Below are 15,711 nucleotides of genomic sequence, written 5' to 3'. Positions count from 1 at the left end.
TAGAGAAGCAAAGTGTGTGTTGTAAATGGCTTGTCTAGTTTTAGTAAAGTCCAGCCACGAGGAAGTTTGTGTGGAAGGTTGTTTTTTTATGAGAGTATCCATTTTTGAGAGCTCATTCTTAATCTTTCCCTGTTTGCTGTAGAGGATGTTGATCAGGTGGTTCCGCAGTTTCTTTGAGAGCGTGTGGCACAAGCTGTCAGCATAGTCTGTGTGGTATGTAGATTGTAATGGATTTTTTACCTTCAGTCGTTTTGGTACGATGTCCATCTGTTTGCATTTGGAAAGGAAGATGATGTCTGTCTGTATCTGTACAAGTTTTTTCATGCAGTTGATAGATTTCCATTCCATACGGCTAAATGCAGTGCCTTGCATAATGACAGGTTTCAGAGTAACAGCCATGTTAGTCTGTATTCACAAAAAGAAAAGGAGTACTTGTGGCACCTTAGAGACTAACCAATTTATTTGAGCATTAGCTTTCGTGAGCTACAGCTCACTTCATCGGATGCATACTATGGAAAGTGTAGAAGATCTTTTTATACACACAAAGCATGAAAAAATACCTTCCCCCACCCCACTCTCCACTAACCCAGGAACCTATCCTTGCAACAAAGCCCGTTGCCAACTGTGCCCACATATCTATTCAGGGGACACCATCACAGGGCCTAATAACATCAGCCACACTATCAGAGGCTCGTTCACCTGCACATCCACCAATGTGATATATGCCATCATGTGCCAGCAATGCCCCTCTGCCATGTACACTGGTCAAACTGGACAGTCTCTACGTAAAAGAATAAATGGACACAAATCAGATGTCAAGAATTATAACATTCATAAACCAGTCGGAGAACACTTCAATCCCCTTGTTTTTTCCTACCCCACCCCCCCAGACGTTCTTGTCAGGAGAGTGGTCACTTTAGATAAGCTATTACCAGCAGGAGAGTGGGTTTGTGTGTGTGTGTGTGTGTTGGGGGGGGGGTGAGAAAACCTGGATTTGTGCTGGAAATGGCCCACCTTGATTATCATACACATTGTAAGGAGAGTGGTCACTTTAGATAAGCTATTACCAGCAGGAGAGTGGGGTGGGGGGAGGTATTTTTTCATGCTTTGTGTGTATAAAAAGATCTTCTACACTTTCCACAGTATGCATCCGATGAAGTGAGCTGTAGCTCATGAAAGCTTATGCTCAAATAAATTGGTTAGTCTCTAAGGTGCCACAAGTACTCCTTTTCTTTTTGTGAATACAGACTAACACGGCTGTTACTCTGAAACAACCAAAACAGCCTGTGTGTAATTAAGGAGGCTCCCTGCTCTGGCCTGGGGTTGGCCTATATAATCAGGAAGAGGAACATGCAGAAGGGAGAGAGCAGATTAGTTAGGAAGGGGGTAGTCATTAGTGAAGGTCTGTTTTAGGCTCCTGGTAACTAGCTGGACTAAGGTATAGACTTTGTTTTGCTGACTCTGTTTGGGAGGCTAGAAGCCGGGGTCTCAGATCAGGGCCTTATGAACTTTTCAGCAAATGTTTTATGGACACACAGACCACAAATCTAGAAAGGATATAGAATTAGAGATTCAACAAAATGATTTGACCTCCTAAAGCTGGAAAACATCAAAAACAAACCTGTGGAAAATATTTTCCAGGGCACCAGATCAGTGGATATGTAGATGGGGGAGTGAGAGTCTAGGGAGAGACCAAAGTAAGGGGCAGCTTGTATCTGGGTTTCTTTCACCTTCCTCTGAAGCATCTGGTTTTGGCCACTATCAGAGATAGGACATGGACTTAGAGGGAGCTTGGGTCTGAGTTATTATGACTATTTCAATGACCAAAAAGGGGAATTCCCCTTGATAGAAAGCCTGATTCCAAAACCCATGGAAGTGAATGGAAAACTAATTTTATGGGTTTCAGGACAGATCCTGTATGAATAATACAAAGATCCACTAAAACTAACAGCTTTAATGAAATTAAACAGAATTTCAAAACATTAATTTAGCTTCACTCTCTGCCCAAGGCAGGCATTCTCTGGAGCATGAAATCACATCCAACAACATTAACACTGCCATAATGGCATTTCACCAAGAGAAAGCAACAGGCCCAGTCAGCTTTCCAATAGAATTGTACAGGCAATGTTTCTGGGAGAGATGTGCAACTCCACTAGTCACGTACATCCTCATAGTCCAAAGTGTCTTATATACAGATATACAAATTATATACATAGGAACCACTTCACCCATAATTAAAATATGGCCACCTCTGGGGTGCAACATGGCAACGTTTTAACACTGCATAGCAACACAACACCCCATTTTAGACCAAAAGAGGAAGAAATGCAGTATAGTGTTGCTACTGAAGATGGAATGTAGCCAGGACAAAAAGGGTTTCACAGCTGTACTCTTGCATTTTTGCCAGTGGTCAAGACCTTGGTGCACATATAATCTGGATGGTGACACCTCAAAGCCCTCTAAATGGAGATTTGTTTCAATAGTGACTCAGAAGGAAGTCTGCTACATTCTGAATCAGCAACACTGTTTCTTGTCTGTGGAGCAGATGACTGTCTTTTAAATAGATGGAATGTTGCACGCACTTTTTGCTGACTCCATTTACAATCATTTCCAGGTAGGTCACTTTTTTGGCCCGAACAGTTCAACTACGATCCTCCAAAAGGGGATCTGTTTCCATGTTCGGAGTTGGTAACGTACCAACTAGTTTTGAGTTATGACTTTACTTTGTATATATTTTTAACACTGTTATTATTTGTAATACTGTAGCACTTAAAGGCCCCTACCACGATAGGGACCCCTGGTGCTAGGTACTCACAAACATATAGTGAGACAGTCCCTGCCCCTTACAATCTAAATAGACAAAACCAACAAAGGATAGGAAGGAAACATCCACAGAGAGTTGAAGTGAATTCTCCAAGCAGCCTGTCAGTTGCAAAGCAAGGAATAGAACCCAGGTCTCCTGACTCCCAGTTCAGTGCTCTGTCTGCTGGATTGTGCTCCCTCTCAGCAAAGGACACTTGCTGTGGTTGGTTAAAGTTTTCTTGTGGTATTATTATATATTACAAAGTCCTGATCCAATGTAAATTGAAGTCAATGGCAGTCTTTTCATTGATTTCAATGGATGCTGGATCAGACTTTAAAGAAATACAGTGAATTGGAGAGGTTAAGTGGTCTTTTCATACTCGGTTCTCTCACTTAAATTGTCATCATGACTTCAATATCTTCTTTAAATACCACCATAAATCATGTACTTCATTTCTACTTTTTTTAATATTGTATCAAGATTAAGGCATAGCAAGGCTTCTTATGTTCACTGAGAAAATTAACTTCAGAGAACTTCTGTTAAATTCTAAGATAAAAGACAAGCCAATTTTAAAAGACTGATTCTATCTATCTGCAAAATTAAAAATGTCTGTCAACTCATCAGCCTCACAGCTCAGTTTAAACACTGGTAATTCAAATATAACATGTACCAGCTTTCAAGTAGTTGCGACTTAATTTGGTACTTATTCTGAGTATTTTAGTGTGTGGTTTGAATTCAGAGTGCTAACCACATAAAGGATGCAGGGTATGGTCTATACATTCTTTGACAACTGTTAAATATGTGGAAAAAATATTATAAGTTTGTCACAGTCAGGACCGACTCTAGGCACCAGCAAAGCAAGCACATGCTCGGTGCGGCACAATTCCAGCAGCGGCATTCCGGCTACCTTTTTTTTTTTTTTACTTGGGCAGTTGTGCTTTCGGAGCTTGTGGTGGCAAATTTTTTGCTTGGGGCAGCAAAAAACCTAGAGCCGGCCCTGGTCACAGTACTACTTAGTTACTTGTGCATGCCCACGCAACACACGCGGTCCACGTAACAGATGGCTGTAACTGGACATCCAACAATTTTCTGTTCTCCTTCTGAATTGTGAACTTTCTGTATGAATAAACTATATGTCATTTTCTGGGGAAAACAGCTCATCAGGGTTTGGGGGCTCTGCAGAAACTGTCCACATAGTCTTTGCTAGAAATTGGTTGGCTCTCTGTGTAGAACAGCAGCCAGTAATTCTATATGCAAGTTTTGAAGAGAGCAGGGATGCAATGGTAAATGACTCATTGTTCATGCAGGCCAAGTGTTGCCTGTGAATGGTTTGGAAGATACAAAGCCCCTGTTTCCTTACAAAACTCTGTGGGTGGAATTTACCTATGGTGCAGAGGGGCAGCACAAGTCCTCAATACATTTAAACCCTGCAGAAGGCACTATGTGGGGATACTGCAAGCAGAGCATTTGTGCAGGAGTGTTGTGCTATGGAAAGGGTCTGGGCTAGCACAGAAGGCCATACGTGGGAGGGCTGGGCCAGGCCAAGGGAGGGCCTGCAGGGTGCACATTAACACAAATCCAGTGGCCCTCAAAACCCCTGTGCAAATGGGATAAAGGGACTGTGATTGGTACTGCAGCTTGTAGGCAATAGTAGCTACTGTTATTGGCAGGGCCTGGCTCGCTGACCTGGGAATGGGATAGTGGGTCTCACCTCTCCACTCCCTCTGCATTCCACCTGGTTAGAGTCTTTAGCCTCAGGTTTTATGCAGGTGGAATGAATTTTGTAATGAACCACTTCCTGGAAAGGGAGAGAGTAACACTGGATGGGTCACTGATAAGGCAAGCTGCTTTCCCAAAGGCTGGGTATCAGTTACAGCCAGGTGGTAGATACTATTTCATACTTGTAAGTAACTTAGAACTTCTGGCCTGCTTGGTGATCTTTTAAAAAGTGAGTGTGAGGCATATTTGTGTGCATTCTATTTTTCCTTGTATAAACTTGATTTAATTCAGATAAACTAACTGGATTCTTGATAGATTTTAGTCAGGGTTCATTAGAGCTGGGGCCCATGAGAAAAATAAACCTGTTTTCAAAGAGAAAAGGAATGATCTTATCTAATATAAAATAACATTAACAACAATGTGCTGAAAAGTATTGTTCTACATTTAGTATCTTTCTTATTTCAGTCATACTAAGTGTTTGTTTATTAGTCCAAGCCTTTGATCAGATCAACTTACAGCTGGGCTTATGCATAGCCCCAAACTAGTTTTAATTTTCCACACAAACAAATACACACATTAACCCCTTCCCCACCGCTTTGTAAGCAGAGATTCACAGAGCTCTTGCCCTGTTAGAATTTTCCTCTCTCTGAGGGGCCGTGCAAAACTTTCCTGATCAAAAGGCTTAATTTCTTTAAACCAAGCAAAGTGGAAGGAGGACTGAAATGGAAAGAAATATGCAGATTTGCTGTCTTGCTGTGTGTTGTACACTGCAAATCAGTGACACTTGGCAGGTCTATTTACACCGGCTGCGGAGCAAGGCTTTATCCTTTTGTTGCCTTTTTCTTAAATAAATCCCATTCACATCTGTTGCTTCTGTGATAAGGTGAGCGAGGAGTTCTATGAAGAGCTGAATTTTGGCTGGATATATAATAATTAGAGCTGCTTAGAAAACTTTTTTTGCTGAAACAGTTTTCCATTGGAAAATACCATTTCAGATTTTTTTTTTTTTTTTAACCAAATCAGTAGACTGACAAGAATTCCCATGGGGGCATACATCTTGAAATGAATTTTTCTTTATTTTGATATTTCATTTAGGAAAATAAAATTTCATTTCAAAACGTTAATTAAATTTTTCATTTTATTATGTCATGACATGTCAGTAGTATTGCATCTTGGCGTATCAAGTTCAGTAATATCATAGTGAAATATTCTATTCTATATATTTTTTTAATAGTAAAAGCAGCTGCTACTTAGTCAGACTGAAACATCTTATCTTATTTTCTAAGTCAAAATGTTCCTGTTTGACTCTTTGACCTAGAAAATAAGATAGGTACTCAGTATACTAATGTAGGAGCAGTTGTTTTCAATAGCCTAGAAAAATGATTCTGGGCTATCATGACCTCTAGTGATGATAGTTTTCATTTCTGTAGTGCCCTCCATCTGAGAACCTCAATGTTCTCTAGAGACAGTAGTGAACGTGACCTCAAGCCACTTCTGTGAAGGGGGTATCATTATCCTCTCTCTTTTAATGGAGGTAAACTCAGACAGAGAGAGGTGAAATGTCTCACCCCAGGGCAGACAGGACAAGCAAGGAATACTGCCCTGACCCCATCTCCTGGCTCTTTACCACAAAGACTTGCCACCATCCCACAGTATAACGCAAGTTCTCCTGAAAGAAAATCATCCTTAATGTCTCAGTCTCTATTTTTAAATGACTGTGTCTTTTACAACAAGCTGCAGTAGGAGGGGAAAAAAATCAGTGGGCTTGATTCTCCTTGTGCAGTCATTTACACTAGTGCCAAGTGCTTGTAAAGCCGAATGGGAGTGTTCCGCACTCACTTTGTGCTAATGTGAATAATTACACAAAGTAAAAGGAAGTGGAGACTCAGGCATAACGTGTTTTGTAGGACCTGCTAGGTACAATTCATACCCATTAAACTAACTAAACTGGGTTCTCATGTAGTTCCCATCACCACAGCGGGGGCACATCTAGATCATTAAAAAAGAGAAACTTATAAAAATAAATGGAAATCAAGTTGTATTTCTGTGCTCTTCTATTAATAATGCCCTAAATCATTTGAAATGAATGTGTGCTCCAGGAACCTTGTCCATGTCACTGTCCAGTTTTCCATTTACTGTATTTATTCATGTGTCTGTGGAATCAGGGCTCTGTGCAACAGTTTCATTTTATCCAATGTCTTTCACATCAGCCCAAACTAAACAAACTACAATGGTGTACAGGTTAGGGCCTGATTATGCCACCCCTTGATGCTGATGAGTCACGTTGCAATCCACTATGCTGAGATTACCAAACTCTTTCAGTTCTTACTTGAAAATGTTTTACTTCTAACTTGCTTATGCTTCTCAGTCTCCCCTCCCCCCCATCAGTTATCATCCTATTGACTTAATGGTAATATGAATATTATGATGTATATTACAATACTAATCTTGTCACCATACAAAGAGCTAAATTTACCCCTAGTTTGACCCCTTTAGCTTCAGTGGGGTTATATGAGGGGTGAATTTGACCCCAGCCCCTATGCAGCTTTCCTATATGCAGGTTATACCATATCCTGTCTGCAATATTGTAATTTCTGTTCTGCACACTGGGGGAGGCTTCACAGGTGACACGGAATAATTTGGTTCTGCTAATGTTCCTTGCTGCTCATTTATCCTCTGTTCAGGGGGATTGTATTTGTGGGTAATGTGGTTTGCATTCAGACATGTCATCCCACTAGCATGATCAGTTGGTTTGCACTGGGACCAAGGCCACCTGCAAAGCTGCATCCTTTGACTGCTAGTGTTTCCTTAATGTACTGGCTGATGTAATCTCTCACCAATCACACGCTCCTTTGGGAAATACCATTTGTTATTGTCATTAAGCTGCAAATCAGCAAGACATTCATGCTCAGTAGGGCCTTTTTTTCATCCTTTCTTCTAGGTATATCAGGGAGGACATGACTAATCAGCAAGTGCATTGGAAGCAGCCAGGTAAGCAAGCAGCTCAAGTGCTGTAGACCAGTTTGAACAAAAATGAATGTGTTTCAGTGAAAGCACAGTGATTTCATGAAATAAATGCATAATGTTTTCAAAGACACCATAAAATGATCTCACTTTAAGGACTGATACGTGTCATAAAGATTTGTAGCTTTGCTATAATGTCAATTGTGTGGACCAAAAAAATCTTTTTTTTTTTCCCGGGGGGGTGGGAGAATCTTTCAATGTAAATTAAAATGTATTCAAGGGCTATCACATTCAGTTAAACAGAAGTGTCTGTAAAATGGAGAAGATTCTTAATAGGGAATATTTATCAAATGGTAGGGAGGTTGGCACTGTTGTTTTGCTTATATTCACTATTATTTGTTTATGGTCAGAGCGCTGCCATAATCTTATGTGCCTTTTCCAGAGAGCTGTACCTCTGAGAATGAGACTAGAGCACCAGAAATACTACTCGAAGCAGTCTTTTTGGAATGGTAACGCATGCCACAGTGCAATGATTTCATTTCAGAATACTCATGTGCATATTGGTGTATAGTATAGCTGGATTCAGTTTAACAACTGCTGTGTCCTTTATCCAGAGGTGCCTGCATTGTATGTTTATAGTAGGTGTGGCAGTGGCCGCTCTCGGTAAGCTAGAAAACTGTTTCCATTCTAATCTCCTTTTTGAGTTGCTCATAACTTCATTCAACTAATTCCTTTTGGGCTGAAATTTTCCATTCTTGGTTTCAGCTCATAGGTAAAACTGGGAAAAATTCATCCCTGGGTAAGTGGCTCGCTCGTCATTTATTCCTGGAGGAAAAAAAATTAGTTCCTTTTATACATTGTGATTGGAAAGTTTGTGCAAACATGACATGCGTGTGAGCTAGAAATACATTTTGTTTTGTGGGTCTCACTGAGATCGGTTGCTTTCTTTGGCAAAATGCCAAAGTTCATAATGCTCAATATTACTTATAAAAATGGAACCTCAGTGGGACTGCTCACAAGCTTGAAAGTTGGCACATACATAAGTGTTTGCAGAATTGAGACCTTGCACAGTAAATGTTTTGATTCACCAACAACATACTTTAACAATTTCAGTGATATTTTTTTACTGAAATAGGAGTTGTACAGATGAAGCTGGGAGGAGGATGGCTGAGGTTATCGGTAATAGGGCATAATATGTTTCCTTCTAGATCACTGGTTCAAACACTGCAATGAAGGCTGGTATTGAAGGTTGTTACTACACAACAGCCCTCTGGTGGTGAATATACACATACACATATCTATCACCTTTCCTCCAGAGGAGACACAAAATACTTTTACAATGTGTCTACATCTCTACTCTGCAAAATAGGAATGTTAATGCAATATTAAACTTGAAGTCAAGCAGTCTGAAAAAATGGAATGCATGTAAATAGGGAAAGTGAAGTTAGCTTGGTGGGGTTTTTTTATTTATTTTTTTGTTAGTGTGAGAGGAGAACTAGGCTGAATATACTGTTGCAGCCAGTCTTGCTGCAGAAGTTCTTAAAGCCCTACTCACGTTATTCAGCAATGTGTATTGCCCACTGTTTTCACATACAAATTAATTACACATAAAACTGGAGATGAGCAGACACTGAATTTGTCTTCTCTTAGCTAATCCTTGTCATTTGGTTGAGTTTTGCAAAACCAAAATCAGGGTCAGTTTAAATTTGTCCCCACCTAGCTCAATTCCCAGCATGTGAAGATGCAGAGAAAATGGCTTAATAGTCCTAATGCTGGCACTTCTAGGGTTTTCTTTCTATAAATAAGCATATTTGTACACAGGAAAGTGAGAGACAGTGGTGGCTAAAGAATCATAGCCTTTGATACTGACTTGTGGAGATGAGGCAGTCAGATCAAGCATGGAAGGCTATAAAACATTGACCTAAAGGTTAAAATAGTATCTTATCATTTTGATGGGAAACTTTTCTGATGGGGTCTCTGGTTTAAAGTCTCAGGTTCCACAGGACCCACTTCATTGTTCTTCACGATACTCAGGACTTTCCATTTCTAGTGGTTTGGACTAGATATAAATTATGTCCCTGCCTGTGACTATTCACCATCCATTACTCAGGGCTGTTGCTGTTGGGCACATAGCCCTATATTATTGACAGTGGCAGGTGGGGGAACTGTATGCACCAGTTTGTGCAAGGCTCTACTGAAACTCTTTCTCCTGGCATTGTCCTGTGGGAGATGGTGTGTTAATCCAGATAGTAAGACCTTTCTCGCCAATTCAGCTAGTAGTGCTGCTATGGTAACTACAGTTTTTTCTATGTCTGGACTGATGGAAGGGATATATAAAGATATCAAACCCTAAAATACCTGTGAGCTGTTGCATGAGAAGCACTTATTATTTGGTTACATCTTAGCCTTTAGCGAAATTCAAGTGTAGTATCAATTTAATATTGAGTAAGTCTTCTGTTGGAGACTATATCTTTCATTTGCAGGTCGGGGATTGACTTGCTGATCTAATGCAGTAGGTCTTGTATTATAGTATGGTCTTAATTGGGTAATTAGAAAGTGATTAGCTGGAATTCAAATTATAAATCTTCATATTTAAATATACCTCTGGACCAATAAAGCCACATGCTAGAACATAGTGTTGGACAGAAACAACATTTGGTCCAAATATCTTCTTTTAATGATTTCTTCCCTCCCCTACCTCATGCATTATAATATCATTCCTTGCATGTAATGGTATTTGAACTACTTATTCTATGTTTTGACAAGCTGGATGAACATTATTTAAAAGCAAGCTGTTGAACACTTTCAGTAACATTAAAAACCACAATGAAGCAAAATAATGAGAAAACATTCCTGTTTACCAAAATGAAATGCATCTGGTATTCAGCAAGAGAGTAGCTTTCCATATAAAGTTATTTACATCAGGCCAACTCATTTTTAAAAAAAACATTTGCATGAAAAATGACAGCAAATAGAAATTCCCAAATCCCTAACCTCAGTGTTCAGCAATGGGCTCACTCTGTTCGTGCTGAAATTATTGCCAATGAGAGCAGATATAGGTCACTGAGCACTTCTGAAATTCCCACCCCTAATTGCTTAGAACCATCTAAGGAGTGGGGGGAGGGATGCAGTCTCTCCTGCAAAATGAACCCCACGTTTTCAAAAAGTGCATGGGAATCTTCCATTGATTTCAGTGGGTTTATATCAGGCCCTAAATATACACATGCAATTATGTGTGTGCCATGGTGGTCATGAGGGAAGGCATGATTAATATGTCTAACTTTGGCACACACACACTTAGGCACATATTTTTTTGATCACCGGGGTCTGATGGCCTGTCAGACAGCTAAACTAACTCAGCTGCTCCCTGTGAGCAGTGCAATAATCAACATTTCTATACAAACATAGGTATTATCTTGGAGATACAAATTGTTGCTTTTTCCTATCTAGGAGAACAGAAGCAGGGAATAAAGACTGAATGACTTATTTTAAAATGCCCCAATTCATTCTTATGTCTCTCTCTGGGTTCTAACAAAATTACAGATCAGATCCTCAGCTGGTGGAAATTGTCATAGCTCCATTGAAGCCAATGGTGCTACCGTGGTTTACACCAGCTGAAGGTCTGTTCCTATGATTTTAGGAAATATGCAGCACAAACTATGGAAATTCAGGGAGCATTTCAGTTTTTAAAGGAACCCACAATTTGCTTCAGCTTGAAATCAGTAAGCTGATTTTAATGAATCCTGTTGTAAGCCACAGTACATTGAATTTAAGAGAGCATTGCTAACTGATCGGTTTTCTTCATACCTTTAGATTGGGGTTGTGTCCTAGCAAAAAGCAATACCAGGACATTTTTACAAAAGAAGAGTTTGTGAGATAAGCTATTGTTTAAAAGAAAGTTCATCTTGTATTAACAAATGGATGGAAATTCACAGTTAAGAATCATATCCTCCAAACACCCTCTAATACATAGCCACAACATGGTGCTGAGTTATCTTTCTGTCCACATTGTTTCTAGGTAATGTACATAGCACTTAAGGAGTAGACAATTTAATGAGAAATATAGGAAGAGGTGGGACCCACAATGGCACTGGTGTTGCAACGCTGAGTGTCACAGCACCTAGAAAGTCGAGGAACGACACTATGATCCATACAGCTGAATTAGGGGCTAGGATCCCTATACAACGGATGGAGAGAGCCCTACCCATAGGAAGGAACCCTAACCCTAGCTCCAAGTACCCTATCCAAAGGAACCCTAACCCCAGCTCCCACTATGCTAGCCATAGGAACCCTAACCTTAGGGTTGGGATCCCTACTCATAGGAACCCTAACTCTTGCTCCAGGTACCCTACCCATAAGAACCCCAACCTGAGGGCGGGGAGCCCTACCCATAAGAACCCTAACCCTAGCTCCAAGTAACCTAACCATCAGAACCCTAACCCTAGCTTCAAGAACCTTACCCACAGGAAACCTAACTCTAGCTTCAAGTACACTAACCATAGGAATCCTAATGCTAAGGCGGGGAGCCCTACCCATAGGAACCGTAACCCTAGGGACGGGAGCCCTAACCATAAAAATCCAAACCCTACCTCCAAGTAACATATCCATAGGAATCCTATCTCTAGGGCAGGGATCCCTACCCACAGGAACCATAACCCTAGGGCGGGGAGCCCTACCCATAGGAACCCTGAATTTAGCTCTAAGTGCCCTACCCATAAGAACTCTAACCTTATGGCGTTGAGTCCTACCCATACAAACCCGAACGCTAGATCCAGGTACCCTACCCACAGGAACAATAACCATAGAGTGGAGAGTCCTACTTATAGGAACTGTAACCGTAGAGTGGGGAGACTTACTCAATGGACCCCTAACCCCAGTTCCAACTACCCTATCCCGAAGAACCATAAACCTAGTTCCAATTACCTTACCCATAGGACCCCTAACTCTAGCTCCACGAACCCTACCCATAGGAACCCTAACCATAGCTCCAAGGAACCTATCCATAGGAAACCTAAACATTCCAGTAAGTAACCTATGCATAGGAACCCTAACCCTAGGGCCGGGGCCCTACCCAAGGGAACCCTAACTGTAGCTCCAGGTGCCCTACCCATAGGAACCATGATCCCAATTCCAAGTCCCCTACCCATTGGAACCCTAGCCATAGGAGTTGAGCTATACTCATATGAACCAAAACCCTAACTCCAGGTATCCTATGCAGAGGAACTGTAGCCGTAAGGTGGTGAGCCCTACTCATAGGAACCTTAAACCTAGCTCCAAGTTCCTTATCCATAGAAACCCTAAATCTTGTACCAGGTATCCTACCTATAGGGACCCTAACATTAGTCCCAGGTGTCCTACTCATAAGAATCTTAACCCTAGCTGGAGGTAACCTACCCATATGAAACCTAACCCTAGAGTGGGGAGCCTTACCCATAGAAACCCTAATCCTTGCATGAGGTACCCTACCCATAGGAACCTTAACCCTATGGCAGGGAACCCTACCCATAGGAACCCTAACCCAAATTCCAAATACCATACCCATGGGAACACTAACTCTAGCTCCAGGTGCCCTACTCATAGGAATCCTAACTGTAGCTGGAAGTAAGCTACCCGTATGAACCCTAATCCTAGTTTGGGGAGCCTTACCCATAGAAACCCTACCCATAGGGACGCTAAGGCTAGTTCCAGGTACCCTACCCATAGGAATCTTAACCCTACCTCCAAGTACCATACCCCTAGGAACCCAAAGACCACCTTATAACTTTTAGATGAGTGGTTAGAGCAATCACCTGGGATGTGGGAGACTCAGGTTTGATTTCCCTCTCTCTGCCAGAAGAGGAGACAGGACTTGAACAAGGGTCTCCCAACTCTGTGTACTCTAACCATTGAGCTATAGGACAGGGGTGGGGATACTATAGCCTGTCAGGCCTTTTAATGCAGTCCTGGAGCTCCCTCCTGGGAGCGGGGTCGGGGCCTTGCTCCGCTCCAGCGCTCTAGCCTGGGAGCAGGCTCAGGGGCTTGTCCCACTCTGTGTGGCTCCTGGGAAGCAGATAGCATGTCCCCCCTCCGGCTCCCACGTGTAGGGGCAGCCAGGGGGCTCCACACACTGCTTCAGCCCCAGGATCTGCTCATGCAGCTCCCATTGGCTCAGAACCGCAGCCAAAGTGAGCTGCGGGGGTGGCGCCTGCGGATGGGGCAGCATGCAGAGCCGTCTGGCTGTGCCTCTGCATAGGAGATGGAGGGGGGACATGCCACTGCTTCAGGGAGCTGCCTCAGGTAAGCCCCACCCCAGAGCCCACAGCCCCAGTCGGAGCCCTCACTCCCCCCCGTGCCCCAACCCCCTGCCCCAGCCCTGATCCTCCTCCCACTCTCTGAACCTCTTGGTCCCAGACTGGAGCACCCTCCTGCACCTCAAACCCCTTATCCGCAGCCCCATCCCAGAGCCTGCACCTCCAGCTGGAGCCCTCACCTGCTCCCACATCCCTACCCCCAATTTCATGAGCATTCATGGCCTGCCATAAAATTTCCATATCCAGATGTGGCCTTCAGGCCAAAAAGTTTGCCCACCCCTGCTATCAGATAATTCCTATGTGGGGTTCCTCAGTCTCTCCCGTTGAAGCTGTTCCACTGTGGATAAATAATGAAAGAGTGGTGGGAGTAGGGGGACTGGAGCCCTTAACCACTGGACTACAGAATCATTTTCTCTCTCTCTCTGGTAGCCGTAACTGCCTTCACTGTAGCCTTTAGTCTCATTTTCCAGTTGAGTTTGCATGTGTTTTGTGCTGTCCAGAGGATAAAGTGACCTGCATTTTCCAAGTCAGGTGTGGAACAGGGGAGTAGCTGTGTGTTAATGTCATTCCAGAGCAGATGGAGGTGGAGTAACAAGTAAGAGCTGGTATACTGTGTAGCTTGAAAGAATTATTCTTAGCTCCTGTTACTCATAAATATAATCTAAACTTTTACAATATTATTTGTATTGTGGCAGTACCTAAAGGTCCCAATCAGGGACCAGGTCTCCATCATGCTTGGCACTTTATTCACACATCTTTTAAACAGTCATTGCCCCAAAGAGCTTTCAGTTTAAGCATTTGAAGAGAAAGGGGCGGGGGTGAAATGGGATTGTACAAAAGGTGTGCCTGGTTCCCCATTTCTCTTTAAGGAAGCAGAGTGGGTATGTGGGAGAAGAGAGAACTGCAAGGAACTGTTTTTCTCTCCATGTAGTTTGGTGGGCGTAGAAAAAGGGGAGGTGTAAATGTGTTTCCTCTCAGATGGTGGAAAATTGGGGGGTGGGATATAACTCTAGCTTCTCTCCTTAAAGGCACCGAAGAGACAGTGGGGATGTAACCAATGTACCTTTCCTCTCTGACTGAGGAAGGGATCATCGGCTTAATTTTTGTTGTCATTTACTTTCTCTGTACTTGCGTCCCATCCACCTTTATCTTTCTTTCTGTTGTCCTTACTTTAAGTGTGTCCTATCACCCCCCAAAGAGAAGACAGTTTTCATTAAGTGAAATTCAGGTCTCTTGAACTTATTGTTCTCCAGACTAGGGCTCCAGTCTGTTCACCAAGTAATAGATACTCTAGGCAGGAAAACTGGATTTTGCTATGATGAGGACAAACTAATAAAACAACTACTGATTTTATTTTAGTTAGGTCGTGAATTAAACGAGTAATGCGCCATTTTATGGTGCCTTTTGGAGTACTCTTCTGATATTTCTAGTGATCTACATAAACTTTCATTGCCCCATAACAGTTTATTAAACTACAGGGTCTTCATAAATCTGCAAACTAGCTTAATAAGATTGTCTGCCATGATTGCTCATCAATTTGGTATTGAAAGGACACCAGACTAGTCAATAAAAATGTCTGTCTATGGCCCTCTTAATCTCAGAGTTTATTTCATTTTAAAGAGTCAATAAAATGTTAGAATAATATAATCACATTACTTATATAAATGAAATTGTTGTTTTATCCATTCTGACTCTCAGCCTCTTTCTGTTGGTATTTAGCTATATATCACAAACCTGTAAATTGGTTTTATGTGTGTGAATTTGGGGTTATATAGAATTAGGCTGATAAATCTAAACATGAAAGTTGTGTCCACAGAGAGCAATTTCTGGTGAACAAATGATCAGAGTCCATTTTCAAGGTTTCTTTTTACTGTTCTTAAAATGTTTTTTAGTAAATGAAGAATGGGGTGAAATAAGGAAGTACACATCTAATAA

At 41.8% G+C, this 15,711-nt stretch overlaps 1 long non-coding RNA gene across 3 annotated transcripts in view; it reads left to right on the top strand.

The window, feature by feature from the left end:
• Positions 1-4,530: 4,530 nt before the first annotated feature.
• The window catches only part of LOC122461780, a 272,200-nt gene continuing 261,019 nt past the window's right edge, over positions 4,531-15,711 (top strand). The window contains exons 1-3 of one of the 3 annotated variants that reach the window (XR_006283949.1): positions 4,531-4,706; positions 7,464-7,513; positions 7,929-7,995. This is a non-coding gene — a long non-coding RNA (uncharacterized LOC122461780). Of the gene's footprint in view, positions 4,752-7,463; positions 7,514-7,928; positions 7,996-15,711 lie in introns of all 3 variants that reach the window. The other 2 variants (XR_006283950.1, XR_006283951.1) reach the window with 2 other exon arrangements.

The sequence above is a fragment of the Chelonia mydas genome, chromosome 9, assembly GCF_015237465.2.
Source record: "Chelonia mydas isolate rCheMyd1 chromosome 9, rCheMyd1.pri.v2, whole genome shotgun sequence".
In the NCBI taxonomy this organism is placed as follows: Eukaryota; Metazoa; Chordata; order Testudines; family Cheloniidae; genus Chelonia; species Chelonia mydas.
The sequence above is the reverse complement of the archived record's forward strand: the minus strand, read 5'-3'. Positions and strand labels throughout refer to the sequence as shown.